We start from the raw sequence: 22,524 nt of genomic DNA on the forward strand, positions 1-22,524 counted from the left end.
AATGTTTCATTGATTAAAACACTAACATAAATGTCCCACATTCTAAACATCTGCTTCATTATTTTATCCTCTTTTGCAGATCAAGTGACCAGTTGAAGTTTGGACACCGTAGATTTTCCTCAGCCATTTATTGAGATCTCTGTATTACGAATTTAAAATATGTCCTCTCGGTGAATCTAAAAATGAAATACCTTCAGTTCATGTTTCCGAATTTGTAACTAAGACAGTCATGGACGGTATTTCCGCTTCTCTGTTTGAAATGTGCGAGATAATTATGGCTGTGTTGTAATTGTAGCTTATAATTCCCCAGTAGTTTAAATTCCATGTGTAAATAAGTAGCTTTTCTCATTCCTCATTCACAATTATTCCCTTCCCTTTATGTTGAGCTCCTGTTTTCTCTTTCTGGTCTCTGTTACAGCTGTACATACAGTTGGCAGCTCAGAGCGAATGTGTTCTGTTCTCAGTGTGACTCAGTCATCATATTCAGTCCAGTTGACTTTAAAATAAACTTTTCTGTAAAATGTTCTCCGAAATTGTTAATAAATCATGAATGTGAAACGAACTGACTTTGCTGAACTCCTTTCCCCGAGGCCCATCGACACCGCTCCATTTCCCCTATTACACTGTTTCCTCACCTTTCCCAGATTTTTTTTAACCATTCCTGTTTGGGATGTGAATCAAAAACAGAAAATGCTGGAAAAACTCAGCAGGCCCAACAGCATCTGTGGAGAAAAAAAAGAGTTAACGTTTCGATTCCTCATGACTCTTCTTCAGAGCCCAAGGTCCTTCAGTGAAAGAGTCACTGCGCCATCCAGCGACCCATCGGTGTTAATACACCTTTACCTCTACCTTTTTATGGCAAACCCCAGAGCCAGGATGATTGCACAGCGAGGGGAGCCTCGGTGATTTCACTCATACTCAGGCCTGTCACAGTTACATGTCAGGTAATTGTAAACAGCAGGGATCTGCTTCATCAGAGGCCCATACAGGACAGTATATGGAGGACGAATGTTTCCTTTACACTGTCCCATCAAACACTCCCAGTGTCGGTGTAGCAGGGGTTAGAGAGAGAGAGTAAACGTTTTTTTATCTCTTTACTCTTTCATGATGTGGTGGGTGTCGCTGGAAAGGCCGCCCAGAACAGCCCGGCTTCCGAGGCCATTTCAGAGGGCAGTTAAGTGTCAGTCACATTGCTGTCGACCTGGAATCACATGTCGGCCAGGCTGGGTAAGGATGGCAGATTTCCTTCACTAAAGGACATTAGTGCAGCAGATGGGTTTTTACGACAATCGGTGACAGTTGTCATGGACACCATTACTGAGGCTAGTTTTCAATCCCAGGTTTTAATAATTGAATTCACATTCCAGCAGCTGCCATGTTGGGATTTGAACCCATGCGCCCAGAGCATTCGCCTGGACTCTCTCCACCTTGTCCAATTAAACACTCACAGGGCAGAGACGTCACAATCCAATGCAATTAGGGATGGGCAATAAATGCTGGCCCAGACAGCCACGCCCACATCGCATAAATGAATAACAAAAAATGCACAAATACCGCAGACTGAACCGTTGACACAAACCATGGGAAGATTCCTAGAGGCTAGGGCCGATCTGACACAGACACATTATCGAGCAATAATCCTGCAAATTATTACCACAGTTTGGGGCTTATTAGGAACACCAGGGAGCACAAATCGTGTAAGTTCCCAAGCACTGCGGCCTGCCAGGCGCAACAAACAACTGAATTCACGGAACATCACCCCAGGGATCCTCTCTCCCTGCTCCATTCTCTCTCATACCTTTCTTCTGAACATCACCCCAGGGATACTCTCTCCCTTCTCCATTCACCCTGATACCATCCTCCTGAACTCACTGAAGATTACCCCAGGGATCCTCTCTCTCTGCTCTATTTCCAGGCCTGCTGTTATCCAGTAACCTCCCACACAAATAGTTTTCGAATATTTATTTTTGTAAATGGGATAAATTAGAACAAACATGTGCATAACATCCAGCCCATTAGAAATATTGGGTTCAAAACAACAAATATAAATTGTTTCTATGATTGCACATATAGAACTGGAACACACCATCGCACCGAGTGAATCCACTGTCAGTTTACATGTTGCTCAGTGAAAATTTCAATCATCCTTGACTTTTTGGCATTTTCGCACTGAGCCAGGAAGCACTCTGGACTCAAAGAACATGTGAACATGTGAACCCGGAGCAGGAGTAGGCCACTCGACCCTTCAAGCCTTCTCCGCCATTCAATAAGATCACGGCTGATCTGATTGAAACCTGCTGCTTACCCCGATCACCTTTCACCCCCTTGTTGATCAAGAATCAATCTAGCTGTGCCTTAAAAATATTCAAAGACTCTGCTTCCACTGCCTTTTGAAGGAGAGAGTTACAAGTACTCACGACCCTCTGAGAAAAAAACTTCTCTCATCTCTGTCTTAAATGAGCGACCCTTTATTTTGAAACAGTGACCCATGGTTCTAAATTCTCCCACAAGACGAAAGATCCTCTCCACATCCACCCTGTCAAGACCCCTCAGGATCTGAAAGATTTCGATCAAATCGCCTCTTAACCTTCTAAACTCCATGGGATGCAGGCCTAGCCTGCCACCTTTCCTCATAAGACAAGCCGCCCATTCTTGGTATTAGTTCAGTAAGCCTTCTCTGAACTGCTTCTAACGCATTTACATTTTCCTTAAATAAGGAGGCCAATACTCTACACTGTACTCCTGATATCACTGTCCTGTACAACTGAAGTATAACCTTCTTACTTCAATTCCCCCTCACAGCAAATGATAACGTTCTATTAGCTTTCCTAATTACTTGTTGTGCCTAAATGGTTCAGCACTTTTTCAATTTCTGTCAGACCTTCTTAATAGCTTTGCACATCTGGAAAGTATTCTCCCATGTTCTATCCTTGTTACCCTGACGTGTCTAAATCTCTTCACAACCGAGATACTCCTCCCCACAGTTTACATTTCCACCGCTTCCATCAGCTAAGCTTTATCCACAGGCAACAGCAGGGATCGAACTCACGGCATCTAGTTTGATAAGTCCACTATTTTAACCAAGGGTTACGCCAACAGCACCAGGAAGGCTAAAGTCCTCTTCCAACTTTTAAACCTACTGTTATTCTCTGTGCCATTTATCATTAAGATGCACAACGAAAGTGAGTAAAGTTTATGATGGTAAAAATGCATTCATCTCCCTCAGGGAACTGAATCACATTGACACACGCAGAGGAACACCCACAGACATAGACACCGATAGAGACAGCGGCCTAAGGAGAGACAAACATCCAGAAATCAAGGACGTCACCAAATTGGCTCCGCTTTTGTTCCATTTCCAACTGCAAATTTTGTGAATGCCAACAGATGAACGAAAATGAAAAATACTGGGAAGCGTTTGAAAGGTGTTTTAGTCCATTTAATAGATAATCAATTCTGTAACTCATTCTTAAAACAGGAACAGTGAGAAATGTAAACTACTAAATGTAGATTGCAGGTTCAAAATGTCGGATTTTCACCTGTATCAGGAAACTCTAAAGGGTTTCAAACCCATTACATAAGCAAGTCAGTTCCGTACATCGTCGCCATGTACCTTTTAATGTTTTGTACATAAAACGACAGAGGGGTTACAGAAGGGAATGAAGAAATGCAGCCCCATCTATTCCTGGCTGTCCTGCAATTTCTGCTACCTCTCCTCGATCTTTCCGCCAGAATGGAGCACTGCACACCGAGCGCACACAGGGGGGACATGATTGAGGTGCATAAAATTATGAGGGGCACAATAGGGCACACAGGAACGAACTTTTCCCCTTGGTGGACGGATTTTAAGGTAAAGGGTAGGAAGTTTAGAGGGGATGCGAGGAAGAATTTTCTCACCCAGAGGGTGGTGGGAATCTGGAACTCACTGCCTGAAAGGGTGGTCGAGGCACAAACCCTCATAACATTTAAGAAGTATTTGGATTGGAATAATTAGGTATTTGTTTGACCGGCGCAGACTCGATGGGCCGATGGGCCTTTCTCTGTGCTGCAGCCCTTTCCAACTCAATGACTGAAGGGTGTGGCAAAATTGATTCAAAATACGGACAGTCTGAAACTCTGGCAGCGATGGGGTTTCAAGCCACGCCTCCATAGAGTCGGAAACTTAAATCCAGCGCCTTAGACCGCTCGGCCACTGCGACGTCTAAAATTGTCATTGCCTTGACTGGAAATTTCAAACGCCGTCCACTTTGTAACGCTCAGTAACTGAACGGCCTCCAATGTAAAAACATACAGAAAAAAACAATCTCCTCTTGCTGCTTCCCAACCTGCTTTTTCTCCCTGAACCTTTTTAACGTGAATCTACACAACTAATGTGAATGAAGTTTGCGATGGTAAAAATGCGTCCATCGCCTCGTGGAACTGAACCGAATTGACATATTCCAGATCCGAACCATTCGCTGTGCAACAGAGAAGCCCCTTTAAAATTGTAACCTTAATTTTCTGTTTCCTCTCCTCTCCGACAAAAATGAATCATTTCACACTTCCGTACATTAAATTTCAGCTGCCACTTGTCCGTCCAAATGGATTTGTTGAAGAACCCGAAAGGAGAACCGACTCAAACTGGGAATGAAAGAGTGAGAATGAAGGAAGAGACGTGACGGGTTTTGTAGATCCCGGAGGAAAGAGACTCCGGGATCAGTTCATTGTGACAGTTCACACAGCAACAAGAAAACAACATTCCCTGATGAGGGCCAACCCCGGGCGGCAGGAGCGGGAGCGCCGAATAACAGCGTTTAGTTAAAACACAGAAGACTTGTTCAGCCAATAACAGCATCGAGCGTGTTCGACATGAACATGACGTGAACAGTGAGGGGAAATTGTGCCACAAGCTGCGGATGGACAACTTTCAATTTCCAAACCCACCAACACAATCAATGCGGCTCCTCTGAAACTTTCAAGGCAAATATTGATCCTTTATAAGGTGCCGTTCCCAGAACTATCCATAGTCCTCCTGGTGTGACCTAACCAGGGCTTTGTATCGCTGCAGCAAACCTTTTCCTCTTTTCTAAAACAGTTTCTGTAACAGTTTGTACAGCAAGGGGAATTAGATTGTATAGAGCGACTGAGAAAAACGAGGACATGCTGGATCTGAATCAATCTCTTTGGAAAATTCGGTATGAAATCAGCTGCATAAATACATTTATGTTTCAAAAATTATATCGGAATCTAAAGTCCAACTTTTGATGTCTTTGGTTCTGGGAAACTTTGTTACTGATCACACAGTGCGCATGGGCACCGCAGAAACTCCTGCACTTCTTTCAATATTGTTTCTCTTCACTCAGAGTTTTCAAAAGGGAACTGAAAAGGGAGAAAAATCAGGGTTATGGAAAAAGAGAATGAAATTAGGGCGAATTGGAAAGCTGTTTGTAAAAAAACTGACATAGACACGAGGGGCCGAATTGTCTCCTAATGCGCTGTGTCATTTGAAGATGACATTGCTAAATCAGTCTGATTCCAGAATTACTGATTGTAGCAGCTGAATTCCATTTCTTCCAAACAAAGACCCAAAGTGCTGCTGCATGACCGCGCAGGTTAACATTGCGGACAGGTCCATTGGGTTTCGGCAGCGGAGTGATTCTGTCGTGTGGTGCTTATCACGTTCGCCAAACACACAAAAGGACCCCGGTTTGAAATTGGGCAGAAACATGATCAAAAACTGCACATTTAAATGTGAAGAGAAGTTCGATAATTCACTTGTGTTGTTAAATATTAAATACAGTATCTTACAGCCACGTGGCAATTGCTCTTCCAGATGCGCTGAAAAACATCCCACAAACGAAAAAGAAGCACATTTCATGATACACGAAACAGTAAAGGTTATGAATCATTTTCAGCTGTCACTCGGTAGACCTATTAGCAGTTTGTTTACAGATGCAGATTAACATAATTACTCTCCGTCTCAAAGATGGCTAATAGCAATGAGTGCTCCTAAAGACTAGCAAGACAAGCGATACTGTAATTGAAATCGAGGAAATGGCAGATATGCCACAGGATCACTTTGTATCGGTCTTCAGAATAGAGGAAGAGGAAAAACTACCATGGAACCGAGGAAGCCACGACTCGGTGCAGGTCTGGTGACATCCCTCCTTTCATGTTCAGTACGGAAAAAAGAGACATGAACGCGCCAGAATGTAAAAGATGCCATGAGCCTATTTGAAAGAAGAGCAGGGGAGTTCTCCCCGCTTCCTGGTCAATGTTTATCCCTCAATCAACGTCACAAAGACACATTCTCCGCTCATTATGACGTTAATGTTTGTGGGAGTTTGCTGAGCGGTGATTGGCAGCCGTGTTTCCGACATTACCACAATGACGACACTTCACAATGTCCTTCATTGACTGGAAAGCGATTTGAGACGTCCGCTGGTCGGGAAAGGTGCTATATAAATGCAAGCCTGTCCTTATTTAATTATCATAAACCCCAGTCCTCTGGCGACTGACCCTCGAGAGTGGAAACAGTTTCTCCCTAACTGCTCTATCAAACCGCCCGCCGCCGATCCCTTCCTCAGCCCAATAATTTTAAACAACACCATGAAAACTCGGTTTAACCTGCTTTACTCTAAAGAAAACGATCCCAGCTTTTAAAGTCTCTCCACAAAACTGAATGTGTTCACCCCTGAACATGGTGCAAGGCGGAACATTGTGACGAGATTTTGGAAAATGTTGTTAGTTGGCAGGTGGAAAAATGGAGGAGGAACCAAAACAGGAAACCCAGTCTCCAGTTCTTTGAATAATTACAAACTTTTTCAGGAAACGGATCAGGGGAGAATGAAGGGTGAGCTGTCCGACTGACCAGGGCCTATCCGGAATGTTAAGCCATGCTGTCATGCAGCAGCACTCTGGGTTTCTGTTTCGGTGAAATGGAATTCAGCTGGTACAATCAGGGATGCTGCAGAAAGATTCATATAACAATGTAATCATAAAACGGCAAAGCACCATGTATCTATTCAATGGCATAGCGGCCCTTCCATAATCCTGTCTCGATCAGCTTTTTTAAGAGCAAACGAATTAACCTCAGTTTCCTTCCCTCTTTTAGTAAACCTGTTATTATTCTGAATATCAATTAATTGCACAATTCCCTATTGAAAAAGGAGATTCTGCAGATTCCATGCCTAGTTTACCTTAATTAACACTGTTTCCCTCACCCAATGCCATGAAGATTTAGACTAGTGCTTCTTACATAGCTATGCATATGAACATTATTTACTTTTTCTATTGATTTCATATCGAATTGACAAAAGTGCGTATTTTTCTGACCAAACATCTCATTATTTCTGAGTTGATTTATACAATCTAATTACATTTGCTCCACAAACGGCTAATCGAGGGTGTTATATCACAGTGGGAAATCATTGTTACAGTTCAACAGAGCTCTGCCAAGATCAAAGGCTGGCACAGTTTGTTTCGTTCATTTGTTTTAAAATGCATTTGTTCTGGGAAGGTAATCTTACAGAATACATATTTGTTTAGGAAAAAGTGCTCATCTACCAGAATGTTTGGAGGACTCCAATAGTTAGACTGAGAGGTCATGTCATTTGTTACAGGAAGACAACTCTGGTGCCTCAGTTTGTTTGAATTTCAAAATGCAGAAGGCTCGGTCCAGCAAATGTCTTAGGCAGCAATGCTTTCTGCTCAATTATTATGAACACACTTCTGCTCCTCAGCAGAAGAAATTCAACAAACATTTCTCAGCAATTTTTTACCTTATTCACCATTCAGTATTAATGTATTTGATATTGATGCCCTTGGTTGGCATGAGGCTCTCTGAAATAGACAACATCGAATTGCAAACTTGACTGGCACACAAAAGAATGTAAGTCACCAGGTAATGCATTTGATATGGGTCTGATTTGAGATGTAGCACAACAGTCAGCATTTCAACAAAATCAAAGGATTTTACAGGGAACAGGCTTGAGAATGATGCGTTAATTAGATCTGATCCCTCTTTGTCTGTCTTTATGAGCACACATCACACTGAGACACCTTTGACATGGTGAGTAACTTTCTTAAGCTGCATCGAAAGATCCATTGATTTATCTTGTTGACTAAACGAGCTGCTAAAATGTGAGCGCAGTGAAATACGAACATCTATCCACTCAAGTGTGTCATGGAATCTCAGCACGTGTTGATTTTGCTGCATTCATTTTGTGATCTCGGTGAGAGCAAATGCAAAATTGCCTGCAACACGGGAGATTCAGGTAAGCTTCAACGACGCAAATTATCCTCGATATTTAATGAGTAAGTTTTCATAATGTTTCTGCCCGGTTTCGAACCGGAGTCCTTTCGCGTGTGAGGCGAACGTGATAACCACTACACTACAGAAACTGCTACGGTTTGAATGATCCTGTCCGGAATGCTAAACTGCGCTGTAACTCAGCAGCAATCTGGATCTGTGTTGCGGAGAAATGGAATACAGCTGCTGTTCTCAGGAACGCTGCAGCGAGACTGATGTAACAATGTAATCATAACATGGCCTAGCACCGTGTATCCAAACAATGGCAAAAGAGGCCCTCCCAACATCCGATCTCAGGTCCCTTTTTAAACGAGAAAACTATTTCGTCACAATTTGCTTCTCTCTCTAAATGATCTATTTCTTCTCCCTTTCATTAAATTACTTAATTCTCTTTTGAAAAAGTCGTTTGTGCAGAATCCATGCCTGGTTTGCCTTAATTCACAAGGTTCACATGACGATTTGGACTTGGGTTCCTAATATACTTTACCAGATGAACATGATGTAATTATGCAATTGATCTCATATCGAATTTCCGAAAGTGTTATTTTTAACCTTTCTATTTTTACAATCTTATTACTTTTGCTCCATACCCCTTCAACCGAGGGTGCGATATTACAGAGGAAAATGTTTGTTCCGAAGTTTAACAGGGCCCTGCCAAGATCGCGTGCTTCAATTGTTCGTTTATTTCATTTGGTTTGAAATAATTTTGTTCCTGGACCGGAATCTAACAGAGGACAAATATTTGTGGAACAAACATGGCAGTGCTGAGCTACCAGGGTATTTGGAGGTTTTCAATCGTTGGACAATCCATGTCACTTGTTGCAGGGAAGCAACTGTTGATTTCACCCTGGTGCCTCAGCTTGTTTTGAATTTCAAAATGTAGACGTGTCCGTCCAGCAAATGTCTCCGGGTGCAATGCTTTCTGCTCAGTCATTAGGAACATCCTTCTCATCCTTGGAAGACGAAATTAAAGAAACTCAGTATTTGTTCCGTTATTCTATATTTAATATTCATATTTTATCTGTTATTGATGCCTTCGTCTGAATTGAGACTCTCTGAAATATACACCAGCCCCGAATTGTAAACATACTGATAGACGAAAGAATGTCAGTCAACAGGTAATGCAAATCATATGGTGCTCATTTGAAATTGAGCGCAGTTAGCTTTTATACAAAATCCAAGAATTTTACTGGGAACACAATGATGCTTGAGAATGATGCGTTAATTAGATCTGATCACTCTTTGTCTGTCTTTGTGAGCACACGTTACAATGAGACACCTTTGACAAGGTAAGTAACTGTGTTAAGCTGCATCGAAATACGTACTGATTTTGCTGCAGATAAAAGCAAAAAACTGCGGGTGCTGAAAATCCAAAACAAAAATAAAAATACCTGCAAAAACTCAGCAGGTCTGGCAGCATCTGCGGAGAGGAACACAGTTAACGTTTCGAGACCGTATGGCTCTTCAACAGAACTAAGTAAAAATAGAAAAAGAGGTGAAATATAAAATCGCATATATCTTACATATTTCACCTCTTTTCTATTTATTAACTGTGTTCCTCTCCGCAGATGCTGCCAGACCTGCTGAGTTTTTGCACCTATTCTGATTTTGCTGCACGCGTTTTATGACCTCGGTGAGAGCAAATGCATTATGCCTGCAAAATTGGAGATTCAGGTAAGTTTCAACGATGCAAATTATCCTCACAATATATTGAGTAAGTTTTGATAATGTTTCTGCCCGGTTTCGAACCGGGGACCTTTCGCGTGTTAGGCGAATGTGATAACCACTACACTACAGAAACAGCTGTGGCTTCATTGACAAAACAAAAGCAGAATTACCTGGAAAAACTCAGCAGGTCTAGCAGCATCAGCAGAGAAGAATAAAGTTGACGTTTCGAGTCCTCATGGCCCTTCAACAGAACTGAGTAAAATTAGGAGAGGGGTGAAATATAAGCTGGTTTAAGGTGGGGGGGGGGGGCGTTGAGGTTGGGGGGAGAGAGACTTTATTGAGCCTGTCTGGAATGCTAAACTGCGCTGTAACGCAGCAGCAATCTGGGTCTCTATTACGGAGAAATGAAATACAGCTGCTGTTCTCAGGAACACTGCAGCGAGACTGATGTAGCAATGTCATCATAAAATGGCCGAGCACCATCTATCCATGCAAAGACATAAGCGGCCCTTCCATCATCCGATCCAAGCACACTAATTAATCGCAATTTGCTCCTCTCTCTTAATGAACCAATTTTTTCCTCCCTTTCATTAAATTGCTGAATTCCCTTTTGAAAAAGTCTTTTCTGCAGAATCCATGCCTGGTTTGCCTTAATTCACAAGGTTCACATGACGATTTGGATTCCTAATATACTTCGCCAGATGAACATGATTTATTTATGCAATTGATCTCATATCGAATTTATGAAAGTGTTATTTTTTCAACCTTACTATTTTTAAATCGTATTACTTTTGGTCCACAGGTCAACAGGGGGCGCTGGTGAGAAGTGACTGAAGCATTCTGGGAGAAGTCACCGCAGCCACTGCGACTCAGGAGGTAATTGAGGAGGACCCACTGTCAAAGAACAGAATAGCCCCAAACATTACATTGCTGTAGTGTTTCCATCCCTCCCTCCTCCTCAAACCTGAAAAAAAGGAGAGAGAGGAAGAGGCAGTGCCTTCAGGAGTGCACCAGACCTGCAAGGGACACTGTTCTGAAAGTGGGTTTTAAAAGAAAAAGCAGCTGATCGGTGAGTAAATCCTGGGAGCAGACTCGGAAGGAGGAGCACTGGAGCGGTGAGTTTAAATCTAGCTTACCTTGGGGATTCGCGTCCTTGTCTCCAGGGAGCAGACTCGGAGGGAGGAGCACCTGAGCGGTGACCTTGGGGCACAGAGTAACTGAAGCCAAAACTGAAAAAGTGACATCACAGGAAAGGTGTGACCTGATTGGTTGGTAGGAAATCTGCACCAAATTTGAAAAAATAACACTACAAAGCTAATTAATAAATTAATTATCTAAGTCGAGATGGCTGGGCAGGTGATGTGCTGTAGCTGTATGATGTGTGAGCTGGCAGATCCCATTGCAAGCCACAGTGACCACATCTGCAGCAAGTGTTTGTTGCTGGAGGAACTCCGGCTCAGAATTGATGAGCTGGAGTCCGAGCTCCGGACGCGGCGGCACATCCGGGAGGGGGAGAGTTACCTGGACGCTTTGTTTCAGGAGGCGGTCACACCCAGTAGATTAAGTACCTCAAGTTTGGTCAGTGGTCAGGATCAGCAGGGCGTGATTGCAAGTGAGGCAGGTAGAGGGATCCTGTGTTCAGGAACAGAGGAGCCTCAGCTCTTGACCTTGTCCAACAGGTATGAGGTACTTGCTCCCTGGTTGGATGAGGAACAGGGCTGTAGGGAGGATGAGCCAGCTGACCACGGCACCATGGCACAGGAGGCCATTCAAGAGGGGGGAGCAAAAAGACAAGTGGTAGTTGTAGGGGATTCTATTATTAGGGGAATTGATAGCATCCTTTGTAAGCAGGATCGAGTGTCCGGCATGGTATGTTGCCTGCCCGGTGCCAGGGTGAGGGATATCTCTGACCAGCTTGAAAGGATATTAGAGATGGACGGGGAGGATCCAGTTGTTGTGGTCCACGTTGGGACAAATAACATAGGTAAGACAAGGAAAGAGGACCTGTTTGGGGATTATCAGGAACTAGGAACTAAATTAAAGAACAGGTCCTCAAGGGTTATAATCTCCGGATTACTACCCGAGCCACGTGCAAATTGGCATAGGGGCGCGAGAATAAGGGAAGTAAACACGTGGCTAAAGGAGTTGTGCGGGAAAGGGGGGTTCCATTTCGTGGGGCACTGGCATCAGTATTGGAACAGGAGGGATCTGTACCGTTGGGATGGTCTCCACCTGAACCGATCTGGGACCAATGTTCTAGCGAAAAGAGTAAATAGGGTGGTCAACAGGACTTTAAACTAGAAAGTGGGGGGGGGGGGTTGGGGGGAGGGTAAAACTCCAACAAGTATGACCAATGGGAAACAAAGCAGCAGGTTGGCGTGTGGGGGGGTGGATTCAACTTCATGGAAAATTATGAAAAAACTGAAAAGAAAGGAGAGCCCAGGAGAGGCTATTAAAGTCCCCAGAACACAAAATAGGGCAGAGTATTTGGAAAGGGCTAGGAATCTAACTTCAAGCACATCAGATAAAGGGACGACAATGAGAAAGGGGACGGGAAATACAGGACTGAAGGTGTTGGATCTGAATGCATGCAGTATACGAAATAAGGTAAATGAGCTTGTGGCGCAGATTGAAATTGGCAGGTATGATGTGGTGGGCATCACGGAGACATGGCTGCAAGGGGATCAGGACTAGGAGTTAAATATCCAAGGATATACATCCTATTGAAAAAATAGGCAGGTTGGCAGAGGGGGTGGGGTTGGTTTGTTAGTAAGAAATGAAATTAAATCGATAGCAAGAAATGATGTAGGGTCAAATGATATAGAATCTGTGTGAGTAGAGTTGAGGAACCGCAAAGGTAAAAAAACCATAATGGGAGTTATGTACCGGCCTCTGAACAGTAGTCAGGATGTGGGGCACAAGATACACCAGGAGATAGAAAAGGCGTGTAAGAAAGGCAAGGTAACAGTGATCAAGGGGGATTTCAATACGCAGGTAGACTGGGAAAATCAGCTTGGTAGTGGATCCCAAGAAAAGGAATTTGTGGAATGTTTACGAGATGGCTTTTTGGAGCAGCTTGTGGTGGAGCCCTCTAGGGAACAGGCAATTCTAGATTTAGTGATGTGTAATGAGGCAAATTTGATAAGGGAGCTTAAGGTGAAGGAGGAAGTGACCATAATATGATAGAATTTACCCTGCAATTTGAGAGGAAAAAGCTGGAATCAGATGTAACGGTATTACAGTTCAATAAAGGCAACTACAGAGGCATGAGGGAGGAGCTGGCCAGAATTGAATGGGAGATGTGCCTAGCAGGAAAAACAGTGGAACAGCAATGGCAGGCGTTTGTGGGAGTAATTTGGGAGACGCAGCAATAATTCATCCCCAGGAAGAAGAAGCATGCTAAATGGAGGACGAGGCAACCGTGGCTGACAAGGGAAGTCAGGGACAGCATAAAAGCTAAAGAGAAAGCATATAATGTGGCGAAGAGCAGTGGGAAACCAAGGGATTGGGAAGCCTACAAAGACCAACAGAGGACAATTAAAAAAGAAATAAGGAGGGAGAAGATTAAATATGAGGATAAACTAGCCAGTAATATAAAAGAAAATTGCAAGTTTTTTAGATATACAAAGGGTAAGAGAGATGCAAAAGTGGACATTGGGCCGCTGGAAAATGACACTGGAGAAGTAGTAGTGGGGAACAAAGAAATGGCGGAGGAACTGAATAGGTATTTTGCATCAGTCTGCACGGTGAAAGACACGAGTAACATCCCCAAAGTTCAAGAGAATCGGGTGGCAGAGGTGAGTATGGTGGCCATTACCAAGGAGAAGGTGCTAGGAAAACTGAAAGGTCTGAAGGTGGATAAATCACCTGGACCAGATGGATTACACCCCAGAGTTCTGAAGGAGATAGCTGAAGAGATAGTGGAGGCGTTAGTGGTGATCTGTCAGGAATCACTGGAGTCAGGGAGGGTCCCAGAGGACTGGAAAATCGCTAATGTAACCCCCCTGTTTAAGAAGGGAGTGAGGCAAAAGACGGGAAATTACAGGCCGATTAGCCTGACCTCGGTCGTTGGTAAGATTTTAGCGTCCATTATTAAGGATGAGATTTCAGAATACTTGGAAGTGCATGGTAAAATAGGGCAAAGTCAGCATGGATTCATCAAAGGGAGGTCATGCCTGACAAATCTGTTAGAATTCTTTGAGGAGGTAACGAGTAGGTTAGACAAAGGAGAGCCAATCGATCTACTTGGACTTCCAGAAGGCCTTTGACAAGGTGCCACACAGGAGGCTGCTCAGTAAGATAAGAGCCCATGGTGTTAGAGGCAAGGTACTAGCATGGATAGAAGATTGGCTGTCTGGCAGGAGGCAGAGCATGGGGATAAGAGGGCCCATCTCAGGATGGCGGCCGGTGACTAGTGGAGTTCCGCAGGGGTCAGTGTTGGGACCACAACTTATCACTTTATACATTAATGATCTAGATGAAGGAACTGAGGGCATCCTGGCTAGGTTTTCAGATGATACAAAGATAGGAGGAGGGACAGGTAGTATTGAGGAGGCGGGGATGCTGCAGAAGGATTTGGACAGGTTAGGAGAATGGGCAAAGAAGTGGCAGATGGAATACAACGTGGGGAAGTGTGAGGTCATGCACTTTGGTAGGAAGAATAGAGGCATAGACTAATTTCTAAATGGGGAGAGAATTCAGAAACCTGGAGTGCAAAGGGACTTGGGAGTCCTAGTCCAGGATTCTCTTAAGGTTAACTTGCAGTTAGGAAGGCAAATGTAATGTTGGCATTTATTTCGAGAGGACTAGAATATAAAAGCAGGTATGTGCTTTTGAGGCTTTATACGGCTCTGGTCAGACCACATTTCGAATATTGTGAGCAATATTGGGCCCCATATCTCAGGAAGGATGTACTGGCCCTGGAGAGTGTCCAGAGGAGGTTCACAAGAACGACCCCAGGAATGAAAGGCTTAACATATGAGGAACGTTTGAGGACTCTGAGTCTATACTCGATGGAGTTTAGAAGGAAGAGGGGGGATCTGATTGAAACTTACAGAATACTGAAAGGCCTCGATAGAGTGGACGTGGGGAAGATGTTTCCATTAGTAGGAGAGACTAGGACCCGAGGGCACAGTGTCAGAGTAAAGGGAAGACCTTTTAGAACAGAGATGAGGAGAAACTTCTTTAACCAGAGAGTGGTGAATCTATGGAATTCATTACCACAGAAGGCTGTGGAGGTCAGATCATTGAGTGTATGTAAGAGTGAGATAGGTTCTTGATTGGTAAGGGGATCAAAGGTTACGGGGAGAAGGCGGGAGAATGGGGTTGAGAAACTTATCAGCCATGATTGAATGGTGGAGCAGACTCGATGGGCCGAACGGCCTAATCTCTGCCCCTATGTCTTATGGTCTCATGGTCTTATTGTGTCCACTTCCGGGCATCGCACTTTAGGAAGGATGTGAATGGTTTAGGAAGGGCGCAGAGAAGTTAACCAGAATCGTCCCAGGGATGCAGAACTTCAGTTAATTGGATAGATTGGGGAAACTGGGCTTGTTCTTCATGGAGAATAGAAGGTTCAGGGTAGGTCTGATAGAGGTGTTCCAAATCATGTGGGTCTGAGCCGAGTAGATTAAAATAAACTGTTTCTCTTGCTGGCAGGGTGGAGAGGAAGAACAGGAAGTTAGGGTTTCGGTTCTCTTCCTTGGTGAATGGGCCGTGGAAGGCAGCGACTCCATCAATTCACTGCAGCTGGGAAAGCTCCCTCTCTGTGTGCAGTTTTGGTCTCCTTATCTGAGGAAGGATGTACTTGCTATAGAGGGAGTGCAGCGAAGGTTTACCTGACTGATTCCTGGGATGGCGGGACTGACATACGAAGAGAGATTGAGTTGGTTAGGATTACACTCGCTGGAGTTCAGAAGAATGAGGGGGGATCTCATAGAAACATTTACAATTCTAACAGGACTAGACAGGGTAAATGCAGGATGGGTTCCCGATGGTGGGGAGTCCAGAACCAGGGGTCACAGTCTGAGGGCGCGGGGTAGACCATTTAGGACTGAGATGAGGAGAAATGTCTTCCCCCAGGGAGTGGTGAGCCTATGGAATTCGTTACCACAGAAAGTAGTTGAGACCAAAACATTGTGTGTTGTAAACAAGAAGGAGTTAGATATAGCTCTGGGGCGAAAGGGATCAAAGGGTATGGGGAGAAAGCGGGCAGGCTATTGAGTTGGATGATCAGCCATGGAGGAGCACTGATTCATCAGTGGGTGAGGGCGGTCCGTGGTAATCAACAGGAGGATTCCTTGCCCAGGTTTGACTTGATTCCATGAGAATGCTTGATGCCTGGACTCGATTTTGAGGGCTCCCAGGGTAACTCCCCCTCAACTGTAAACAACTGTGCTGCCACCTCTGCTGGGTCTGTCCTGCCGATGGGATGGGACATATCAAGGGTTGGTGATGGTGGAGTCTAGGACATTATCTGAAAGGTATGATTCCGTGAGGATGACTATGTCAGGCTGATGCTTGACTAGTCTGTGAGATAGCTCTCCACATTTTGGCACACGTCCCCAGATGTAAGAAGGAGGACTTTCGACATGGCTGAGTTTGCTATTGTTTTTTCCGGTGCCTAGGTCGATGCCCGGTGCTCCATCCGGTTACTTCACTTTTTTTTGAGGACATGTAAAGGTTTTATTCAACTAGGCCAATTTGGAGTCAACCATATTGCTGTGGATCTGGAGTCACATCCCTAAAGGACATTAGTGAATCAGATTTTTTTTAAACAACAGTCGGCAATTGTTTTATGGTTAAAAATAGACTTCTAATTCCAGATTTTTATTGAATTCAAATTCCACCAACTGCCGTGGCGGTATTCGTACCCGGGTCCCCCAGAGAATTACTCTGGGTCTATGGACTACTAGCCCAGTGACAATGTCATCGTCTCTCCCTTCTACACTTTGAAATTCAGAACAAACCGAGACACCAGATGGAAACCAATATTTTCTCCATGTATTCTGAGATATGAAGCCTGATTCATGCATGCCCGGTTGCTTCAGTCGGTGGAGCATGAGCCTCTTAATCTCAGGATCCTGCTTTCGAGCTCCACTTAGATATTATTCATTTTAAACATTGCTGTTGTTTTCAGGAGTGAAGCTTTCCATCCCTCTGCTAGCATCACCGCATTTAAGCGGAGTCTGTCTCCATCCCACTTTGTTAACATCACAATTGGTGGATTATGAGTGGAAACTGCCTACAGCTTCAAGGGAAATGCGGGAGACTAGTTTGTAGGTGCCGGTCTAATGTGCAATGAATGATGACACTTTAAAAGTGGCAAGTTCCACTCACGCCCCTGTACCAACACAGCTGCTCAGAGTCACTGAAATAGAATGGTCGCTTCCTGGAGAACTGATAGCATCGGGTCCACATTCGGTGGTAACCAGATGAGAATGGTCTAATTCATAAGATTACAGGAGGGAAATTAGGGAACTGCGCCTGAACATTATACAAGTCACAATGAAGATTTTTCTTCCTATGTGACTTGGTTCAATGAAATGTTTATTCCAGGAGGGGAAGGATCGAGAGTTTTCAGTGTGGGACAGAAGAGAGAGAGATTGATGCAATAATTGCTCTCCCATTATCTGTTTCTTTCCTTGCTTCATTAACATCTCCTCTGCCTTTAGCCATTCGACCACAGTGACTCGGTGTCTGTTTGTTTAAATGTTGCTTTGTGAGAACTTCAGTCATCCTCCAATCTGTTTTAAAGCTGACCTGTTGTGTACTCTTTAACATTTTTTAATGGATAGCTACACCACTAACGTGAAAAATGTTTGAATTGGTAAAAATGGGGAACTGAACCGCATTGACAATCGCAGAGGAACACACACAGGCAGATAGAGAGAGAGTGAGAGGGACCAGAGGAGATGGGGAAGGATGTCACCAATCCATAGGGGAGAATGTTACCAACTTGGCTCAGTTTTTGTTCCATTTTCTGTTGCAAATTTGGAGAATGCTGGCAGATAAACGGAAATAAGAAAACAGGGAAGTTTTGTTTTTCTTCTGTTTACTAATAATTTGTTCTGCAGGCACCTGGTTAAAATCAGGTACAAGGGGCAGCAGAGTCAGCAAGATTCAAACCTATGAGCAAAGGCCGCAATGGGTTGCCAGCACCTTAACCACTCAGTCACGATAACATGCCCCACGGCTATACACATGCTGCACCAACAGAAGTTTCTTTTGCTTCTTTTAATCCTGATAACTTTTCTGTCTACCATGTTATTATGAAACAACGCAATTAATATGAATAAAGGTGGAGGCAGAGAAGAGGTTGCCAAAGATGTCATAGACGAAAGGAAAAAGGGGTGTTGACGGTGGTGATATTAGCTAAAGAATGTGTTGTTGGTGACATTAAGCGTAAAAAGCAGGGTGAGCAGTGACAGATGGCCCTAGTGGGAGTGGGGTAGGGGGAAGGGATCGAAATGGGCTAAAAGGTGGAGCTAAAACATTGGATGGGAATAATTTTAAGATTCATAATAGAAATAGGTGGGAAAAGAAAATATATTTTAAAAATATATAAATTATTAGAAAAAAGGGGGTGAGGATGGAGGAGAGAGTTCATGACCTGAAGTTGTTGAACTCAGTGTTAAGTCTGGAGGGCTGTAAAGTGCCTAATCTGAAGATGAGGTGCTGTTCCTCCAGTTTGCGGTGAACTTTACTGGAACATTGCAGCAGGCCAAGGACGGACATGTGGGCATGAGAGCATGGTGGTGTGTTGAAATGGCAAGCGACCGGGAGGTCTGGGTCATGCTTGCGGACAGACTGAAGGTGTTCCGCAAAGCGGTCACCGTGTCTGCATTTGGCCTCTCCAATGTAGAGGACACCGCATTGGGAGCAGCGAATGCAGTAGGCTAAATTGAGGGAAGTGCAAGTGAAGTATTGCTTCACTTGAAAGGAGTGTTTGGGCCCTTGGACGGTGAGGAAGGGGATGTGAAGAGGCAGGTGTAGCACCTTCTGTGGTTGCATGGGAAGGTGTCGTGGGAGAGGGTAGAGGTGTAGGGGGTGATGGAGGAGTGGACCAGGGTGTACCGGAGGGAACGCTCCGTACGGAATGCCGACGGTTCGGGGGGGGGAGGGGTGGGGTGAAGTATTTTTTTCATATATTTTTCTTTTCCCACCTATTTCTATTATTAATTTTAAAAGTATTTCCATCCATTGTTTTACCTCCATATTTTGGCCTATTTCGATCCATTGCCTCTACCCCACCCCCACTAGGGCCATCTGTCACTTACTCGCCCTGCTTCCTACCCTTAATGTCACCATTAGCACATCCTTTAGGTACTATCACCACCGTCAACACCCATTTGTCCCTTTGTCTATGACATCTTTGGCAATCTCTTCTTTGTCTCCACCTATCACTGGCCCTCTATCCAGCTCTACCTGTCCCACCCCCCTCAAACAGCTTATATTTCACCTCATTTCTATTTTTCTTTAGTTCTGGTGAAGAGTCATACGGACTCGAAGCATTAACTGATCCTCTCCACAGATGCTGTCAGACCTGCTGAGTTTTTCCAGCTATTTTTGTTTTTGTTTCAGATTTCCAACATCTGTAGTATTTTGCTTTTATAATATGAATAAAGTTTTAACGTGCAAAAATGGGGACCTGAACCGCATTGACAATCACAGAGGAACACACACAGACCTATAGGCCGAAAGTGAGAGAGGCCTGAGGAGAGACAAACAGCAAGAAACCAAGACTGCCACCAGCCTGGTTCATACTTATTATACTTCAGATTAGAAATTTGTTGAATTCTTGCTGATGAAAGGAAACAGGAAAAAACGCTGGAGGGTTTGGATGACCTTTTATTCCATTTAATCGATAATTAATTCTGTGTGCACTTGTTTAAGATCAGGAATGATGAGAAGTGCATCCTTCGGGATTAAAATATAATGCTGAGGCCCCAGTGGATTTAAGGTCCATGGCCTTAAGCTCTCGGCCACGACTATAGGTCCTATAGACTGTTGTTCGTCTAAAATCATTGATGACTACCGAAGGAGGTCACTCGGCCTGTCGTGTTCATGCTGACTCTCTGGAAGTGCAACTGAACGAACTTCACATATCCACCTTCTCCCCACAGGAATTTATGTTTATACTGCCTCTCCCCAGTCTTTCTGTCAAAATAAATTATCTCCGCTGCATCATTTTGAGCTGTCACTTGTTCGTCCTAAAGCATGTGCTGAAGTAGCCCCAGGGGCAAATCAACTGAACCTTTGGCAGCGACCAGATTGAAACCCTAACTTCTGTAGAGAGTGTGTTTTGAACCCAGCACGTTTGACAGTTCGGTCAGAGACAGAAACGCAAAGCATTGCTTCAGTTGTGAGAGATTGGAAAATTTTGATGTCCAAACCTGGGTGTCTATGTTCATGGAACGGGGAGTAAAGTTAGGTTAATGGAAAGAGAGAGGAAATTGAGACGAATTGATTAGCTATTGAGAAAAAAAAGCTGGCATATATGTGCTGGGCCTAATGGCCTCTCATTGTGCTGTGCAATTTTGTGATGACATTGTTAGGTCAGCCTGCCTGCATCTTTCCTGATCATAGCATCCGAATTCGATTCCTTCCATCTCAGACCCAAAGTGCTCCTGAATGACGGCACAGCTTAACATTGTAGACAGCCCCATTGGGGCTTTGCCACCAACTTGCTTCTCTACTGTGGCGGTGAACAGTTTCCTTTATAAGCCAAAGGTCCCGGTTTGAAACCGAGCAGAAACGTTAGCAAAGCTTGCTCATCCAAATGTGAGGAGAAACTCGATAATTTTGATTTGTTGTTGAATATGAAGTGAATGGAGTTGCTTACAGCTGTATTACATTTACCCTTGCCCTATGTCACAAAATGTATTTGGAAAAACCGGAAGGGGTGAAGTTTCATGACACACTGAGCAGGAAAGGGTGTTTATATTTTGACTCGGCACACACATCAGCAGTTCGTTCAGTCAACAACAGAAATTACTGGGTATACAGTTGCAGATTAACATAGTAACTCACCGTCTCAAAGATGTCTAATAGTAATTTGTGCTCATTCAGTCAGACGCAAGCGATGCTGTAATTGAGGCAGAGGACATGACAGAGATGGTACAGAATCACTTTCTATCGGTCTTCATAATAGAGGACTAGGAAAAACCACTCAGGGGATGAGGAAACCGAGGATCAGTGCAAATCTGTTGAAACCCCTCATTTCCTGTTCACGAACGGAATTTAAGCACCATAATGTTTCAGACCTAGAACAAAAAACTTCAAATCCAAATAGCACCACCATCTCTTTCATTTTGTTTAAAGGCTGCCTGATGTGAATCTCAAAATGAACACCTAGTGATTTCTATTGCCCAATGACTCGTTTTCCTTTGTTTGCCTTTTATGTTTATAAGTGAATTTTGTTGGATATTTGTGAGAGTCTTGTTTCATGATGATGATAAAAATATTAATATTCAATATTGAATCCTGGAAAAAAATATTGAGTTGAAAATATTAGAAGGTAGTTCAGCTAAGAAACTGAAGTTATGAATGATTGAGCAGAAAGAATTGCACCCTAGGATATTTGCTGGAGGACACTTCTACATTTTGATATTCGAAACAAGCTGAGGGATCAGGTTGACACCAACAACTGTCTCCCTGGAACAAGTGGCATGGCCTCTCATCTAACCATTGGAATCCTCCAAACATTCTGGTACATCAGCACCGTCCTGTTTCCAAGACAAATATTTATCTTGCGTAAGATTTTGTTCATGGAACAAAATGGTTTTCAACCAAATAAACTAAATTAACCATTTCAGCATGTGATTGCAGCACGGTTTTAAGTTGTAACTCTTTGTTATATAACACCCTCGGTTAACAGGTTGTAGAGTAAATGTCATTAGTTTGTGTATATCAACTCAAGCATAGTGAGGAATTGCTTGATAAGAAGAAACGCCTTTTGTAAATTCGATATGAAATCTTTTGCATAAATAAATAATGCCTGTATCGAGAACTGTATAAGGAACCCAAGTCCAACTCTTCATGTCATTGGGTCAAGGAAACTTTGTTAAATAGGGCAATCTGTGCATGGGTTCTGCAGAAACCCCTGCTTCATTTGGGATTTGGACAATGATTCGAAAAGGGGAAATTCAGATTTAGGGGGAGAGAGAAGGAAATTGAGACTAATTGGGTAGGTCTTTTAAAAGGCAGGCATAAATACGATGGGTCGAAGGGCCTCTTATTGTGCCATGCCAAGTTATGATTACATCGTTAGATGATTCTGTCTCCAACATTATTTATTATAGCAGCAGAATTCCATTTCTTCCAAACAAAGACCCCAAATGGGTCTGAATGACAGCACAGCTGAACATTATAGACAGGCCAAATGGAAAAAAGTTGGGGCGCATTGGAGGAAGGTAGTTCGCAAATGTGGGAACTTTTGAATAGTCTCCAAATCTAGTAATACATTTTATGATTCTAATGTTAGATCAATTTCTCTGCCACGTGGCTGTATTTCAGCCGAATTGTATTTCCACAAAGGTTCTGAAGTACAGCGAAACTGCACGGTT

General features: G+C 43.6%; 2 protein-coding genes and 2 non-coding genes across 5 annotated transcripts in view; all 4 read right to left on the bottom strand.

Moving 5' to 3' along the window:
* LOC144698102 (uncharacterized) overlaps positions 1 to 22,524 on the bottom strand; it is an 862,314-nt gene that overhangs the window by 350,241 nt on the left and 489,549 nt on the right. The window lies entirely within an intron of this gene.
* LOC144698105 (uncharacterized) overlaps positions 1 to 22,524 on the bottom strand; it is a 388,932-nt gene that overhangs the window by 116,465 nt on the left and 249,943 nt on the right. The gene's annotated exons all lie outside the window — the stretch shown is intronic.
* On the bottom strand, positions 8,310 to 8,382 carry trnav-cac (transfer RNA valine (anticodon CAC)). Its single transcript has one exon. It is a non-coding gene; the product is annotated as a tRNA-Val (tRNA).
* On the bottom strand, positions 10,019 to 10,091 carry trnav-aac (transfer RNA valine (anticodon AAC)). The gene has a single exon. It is a non-coding gene; the product is annotated as a tRNA-Val (tRNA).

Source organism: Cetorhinus maximus, chromosome 23, assembly GCF_964194155.1.
Source record: "Cetorhinus maximus chromosome 23, sCetMax3.hap1.1, whole genome shotgun sequence".
Taxonomy (NCBI): domain Eukaryota; kingdom Metazoa; phylum Chordata; class Chondrichthyes; order Lamniformes; family Cetorhinidae; genus Cetorhinus; species Cetorhinus maximus.